This window comes from Lottia gigantea (assembly GCF_000327385.1).
Source record: "Lottia gigantea unplaced genomic scaffold LOTGIsca_3, whole genome shotgun sequence".
Classification (NCBI taxonomy): domain Eukaryota; kingdom Metazoa; phylum Mollusca; class Gastropoda; family Lottiidae; genus Lottia; species Lottia gigantea.
The window spans coordinates 5725753-5731752 of record NW_008708986.1 but is presented as its reverse complement, the minus strand read 5'-3'; positions in this window follow the sequence as shown (position 1 = coordinate 5731752).

Sequence of the window (6000 nt, the reverse complement as noted above, 5' to 3'; positions counted from 1 at the left end):
TGTATAACAGATTACCTTAATCTTTGAAATGATGCACTGTGTCAAAGTTTATTATCGATCAAATGTTGTTAAGATTTGTTAATAGTTTCCGTATTGTACAATACAATTCTTACAGGTGTATTGAAACTCGACCCCACTTTCAACCAATTCTATATATTACTTGGCTGTCATGGAAAAATTTGACTTGGTTTAAACAGTATTTATTTCAAAACCAATATACACATCATCACCTCAATAAGCTATAAACTATTGTCTTTTTTCTTTCATTAATCATCACATAAGTTACAAACTATTATTATTAGTCTTTGATAATCACTCAGATAAGCTACTAATTATAATTAATTATCAAAGTTAGAATATTTTTTAAACTAGGGACATTTTTAATTTTGGGGGTGGAGGATCATTTCGACCAATGATTTTGGTTGAAATCAAAGAGTAATTTTAGGGGCCATTTTGACTATTGTATTTGGGGTCATTTCGACTAATTTTGACTTTTGGGGCCATTTTGACATGGGGACATTTCGGTTTAGTGCCAAATTGACTTTAACCTAAGATAACTAGCTTTAGGAGTACATTACAATTTAATTTTATTCACTGAAATCCAGTTTTAGCACTAAATTTATCTGGGGTCTAAATGTACCCCAACATACTAGCATGGTGTGTTTCAATTTAAAAGGTTAGCATATCCGCTAATTGTGATTGTTGCACAGTAGACTGATCATGAACAGATTAAAAATTCATTCAGCTACAATGTTTGAAATAACCAAATTGCTATCTTCGATGGCATTTTGGAAATTCGAAAAAAATTGGTGCTGGGGTCCCGAAATACCCCAAGTTCTAGCACAAGGGTTAAGTAGAAGACTCGGATAATCCGACTCTTTATTTTTTCATTGATTAGATTGTGAAGATTGTTAATGACTATTGTAGGCCTACTAATGATCTCTTTATGGAATAAATTTGAAAATGCCAACTTCACATCTTATTAGACTGGCCATGGAAAGATATGTCAGGGTATTTCTTCTTGTCCTTCCAAATATTAAGAACTTTCCTTTAGCACAGGACCAAATTGATTGTCCCTTCGCACTAAGAGACTCTTAAAAGGTTCTTGATGTCCTAGACACGTGGATCCACTAAATCGTTGTGAAAATTCCGGGATCACTTGCAGCAGGGTTCAATTTAAATTGAAAAATTTGAATAGCAATTTAAGACACCGAAATTTCAGCTTTGGGTTAACATGTTAAATTTTGATTCGCATTTCATAAGTATTCGGTAGTAATTCAAAATGCTCCAATTGTAGAATTCAGAACGATCTTGCCAATGACGTTAGTTCCTTAAGGCCGAGAGTTGTCGTAAATTTCTTGATTTATCAACACAATTTGATTTGATTCGTAGATCGTCATTTTGATTTTGCCAATCATAAGAAATATTGGATTGCAAACTGCGATGCAATACTGCTCTAATTAGACCTGGGTCACAGGGGAATCCTGTCGATAGTTATACTTTTAAATAAAGTTAAAGACTCACAGTGGTCTTATTATAACTTGGTTTTACAATAAACATAACGGCAATTGATGATAAATTTGTATAAAAGAAGAGACTATGTTCGTGGTATGTAGATGGTATCTGAGTAATACTAGCAATGTTTAGACAGGTTTCACTATAGTCTCGGTCAACATGACGTCATATTGACATAGGCAAAGTAAAAGTAGCGGTTGCCATGGTAAAGATGTCGGAGAATCTTAATAACATTCCATAGGTTTGATTGTCTTAAGACAGTTTTATATGTAAACGATTAACATACATCTTGAAATAAAAGATAAATAATACTGTTTTATGTTTATATATTCTTTTTTTATCTGTGCGATTTTTTTACGTCCAGAATTCCAACGAAAAAATCAGCTTTGAATAGGACTACCGCAAAGGGAATGCCCTAGATGAAAAGGTTCATTGAAAATCGAAAATAATATAGTTCTAAACATAATATGACTGAGGAAATGGGAAAGAAAAACTTAATTAACAATTACTTTGATTTCAAGCAATTTACCAACACATACGAATAAATATTCTTTAAATGAATAATTTAACCTCTAAAAATACATATAAAATTTAGATTCTCAAACTTGGCCAATAGGAGTGATATTGTGCCCTGGTATCATAAATATACAACAGAATCTTTTTTAAGTAATTATTGAAAGACGCTAAAAGTGTTTTAAAGATGGGTTCCCTTATTTTCATTTATGAAAATGAAAATGCTAATATTTATATGAATAGAAAGTAGAGGTCTTCTAATGACTTGGGAAAATACCAGTTTGTCTCACATGTCCATAATTAATTCATAATTAGCTAAAGGTGTATGATATTAAGATCATAGCCTCACAAAAGCACTGGCCTAGGTCATTAAGTAAAAATTAATGATAAATCAAAGTGCAATGTAAATAAAATATATATTAATGATCATAGTTTAATTGAAAAGTTTTAATTGTGCCCTCCGACTTGGTTTGTGGAGGGCGAGGGAGAAGAAGCTTCGTTACGTGGGTAGACTAGGTTCACAATTTTCGGGGGTTGATTTGGATCTTGAATATAATTATGTAAACAGAAGTACTAGAAATGTACAAAAATCGCTTAAAAAGCTTGGCTATATTATTCCCGTTTCTACGACAAATGCGCAATTGGTCAAATGGATATGGATATTTGCCTTTAATTGTCTATATATTGTGATATATATTATGATAGTATGAGACGAGATTGCCTTGCCTGGGGTCACATGTTTTTGCACAGTTACATTTTATTTGATCAAATGGTGAACTTATAATAACTTCATAGTACTCGGGTACTTTATCCATTTCAGGAAGGAAAAATACAGTGATCACTTAAATTACTGTTATACTGTATGATACTTAATTAATGAAAAATGTCAGTTTAACTACTTCCTGGTCCGGTGTTCATTCAGTTATAAATTTCAGAACGGTGTCACTTTGATGCAATGTACTTTATTTCGAAAAAAAAGTAATAACGAAAACAAATTCTTTATTTTTTTTGCTAAAGTACTTCCCTAAGGGGTATCGAGATTATCAGGCACGGCGACAGTAAAACATCCTGACCGTTATGAGCTCGGTATGAGCTATTACTGATTTTGTGCGTCATTGGCAATGGTTGCAAAATGTCTTTACACCGATATCGTTGGTCACCCGATTCGCCTATTATTAGTTGATTCTTTCAAGAAGTTGTTAGTGGCTATTACTGCTTATAACATCCAGAGGTAAATGATAGTTGCTACGAACAGCTAACAAAGGCTATCATTTGAATAATAATCCACTGCATGCAGCAGCTAACAAAGGCTAACAATTATAATGCTCTTAACAGATAACAAAGGCTAACAATGGGCCACAGGTAGCACGGGGGTATTGTATCTTGGGCATTGCCTGTACCAAGGTACTCTCTAGTAGGCCACGGGAAGAATCAGGCTATTAATATTGAAACTCTTGTAGTAGTAATAGTAGATCATTTAACTGGTCCATTGGCTGTAACAGGGTATTTTGATCACTGATTGTACTGGGTCATTATTACTGGACCATTGGAAGGAATAGTCTTTTGCGATTCGACCACTTGCTGTACGCCGGCGTTTGATACTGGCTCACAGGTAGTAGCAGATTATTGATATTTGACTCCTGATTGTACCGGGTTTCTTGGGTCTTTTGTGGTTCAGGAGTATGCTTATTGGATGACTAAGTATCACCGTGTTGTTACTGAGCTAATTGTAGTTCTAGGCTACCAGTACCAGAGCAGTGTTACTAGATCACAGGTAAGTATTGTAAATGTAGAACTAGTCTATTGTTACTGGGCCACTGGTAGTACTAGGCTATTGTTTGTGGGCCATGGCCTAGTAATTATTAGTAATTAGTACTAGGTTATAGTAATATATCCACATGTAGCGGGTTGATATCGACTGATGTAAAGTTTTTAATCTTACTTTTTGTAGCGTTTTCTTCACGTTTGCTGTCGGTATTCAGAAGGCTCTTGCCCGAATGTACCCATAAGTTCTTCGTAGTGCCCAGAAAATCAGCCGCTCATATGTCATCAGCAGCAGTACCTCTAATCGGGTTTTGGACCATGGAGGGTGAATAACCCAAGTACTAACGATCCGAACCACAAAACGAACCCAAAAAACCACACATCATTTTGGTGAAACATAAGAAGCAGCTGGCGCCACACTCATCATAACTTCTAAGGAAGTATTCTAGATTTGACTCGTTTCAGAACGAAAACGGTGCGTTCAGCTGTCGAAGAGGTTCTTGATAACTAGTTGGCAGGTCTGTGTGTCATCATCGATATCAATATTTTCAACTGCACCTACATCAAGATGTTGGCCAAACTTTGGCTTTACCCGGCCCCATCGTCAGGAGTGAATTGGTGATGGGGCCCTGACTTTGTGCTCAGCACAAAGCACCACGACTTCTACAAGCTGTAAGTCTGGGCCCCTTCCCCCTGAAAATTTGGAGAATTAGAAGCCCCGGAAAGTCATTCCTTACGGTGCCAAAAACCCTATCTTTCTGATTTTGTACAAAGATACTCCAAATTAATCAATCTCTGCTGAACTGTAGAAATTCTGCTGGGGCTTAATTCTCACTTGCTCCGTGGATCCCATCCTAAGATAAAACGTGCTGACTTTATCTTTGCAAATGCTGCTGCAAAACTCAAAAGTTCTGCACACAGAAATACAAAAGTCTATTTAAGGAAAATTCATGTAGCCTTCAACTGCATGCGTGCGAATTTTAAAGTGACAATCTTTACTGCTTTTAATAACCTTCTATTTAAATTTGCAAGTTTACAATGAAATTCATGATGGTAAAAACAACAAGGCAATTAATACTCCTGGATATACTATAACGACAAAAACAAAATTATAACCTACTTGTTCGAGACACGAGTCAGCTAATAGAATGTATGTTAATTGGCACCTTAAAATGAAATTAGTTTCCAAAATATGCTATTTAATTGAGCAGCACAGACCGCCAAGAAACTTGTTAAGTATGAAAGTACAGGAATGAAAAAAAAGGACGTTATCACAACTTACCTGTGTATGTTCACCTTTTGAAGTCAAGAAGAGAAATATGATTCAACACTGTTTTTATAAAATTTTGAATATCTAAAATCATAACAAGAGGGGGGCGCTCCTGTGCCAATTGCAGACTTTTGTTGACAAATGTTTTGGTGCCCTCTTGAAGAATTGGGTTCCACTTGACAAGTTGAAATAAACAAATAAATAAAATCACGAAACGAAACTGCATTTTAATGAGATGGCACCATGTGAAGTCAATTGATAATGACTCTTTTTGCATTTTAAATGAGTTTATGCAAAAATAGCAGCTTGAACCATGAAATTATACTATAAAAATAGGAAATAAAAAAAAACGATTCATATTAGCGCTAATTAGAAGGATGGGTTGTATAAATAAGATGGAAATTTGCAATGAAACTATACATCTAAACAATATTTAGGTAAAAACATCACAATTCCAGTATTTGGTAAATATAGTTTAAACTTTTGAATGTAAATGTTTTTACACAGACATACGCACGGTTTTCTTTAAACATTGAAGAAACAGATGTTTTGTTGTCGTAGAGAAATACAGATAACTTGAATGAGGCTAAAATAGCATATTTAGTCGTCTATATCTCTTTAAAGGAAACCTACAAAGAAAATAATTGCCTTCCAAAGAGTTGCGTTAAACATACAATTTTATATTAAAATATGTCATGAACCTAACCTTTGAAAAAGTTTAAGGAGCACCTTCACTATCCGTTCGACCAATCATACATTAGTTTCAGAAACAGGATTTTTTTTTAGCTTACATTATTATTGATAGTGTTCACAGCTCATCGTCGAAATTTGAGCCTTCAAATCCATGTATATCCATAATTATTGACGTTTGAAAGTTAAACGTCATACATAGAAACACATATAAAGGAATACACAATGAAATTTCTAGTTTGAGGTAT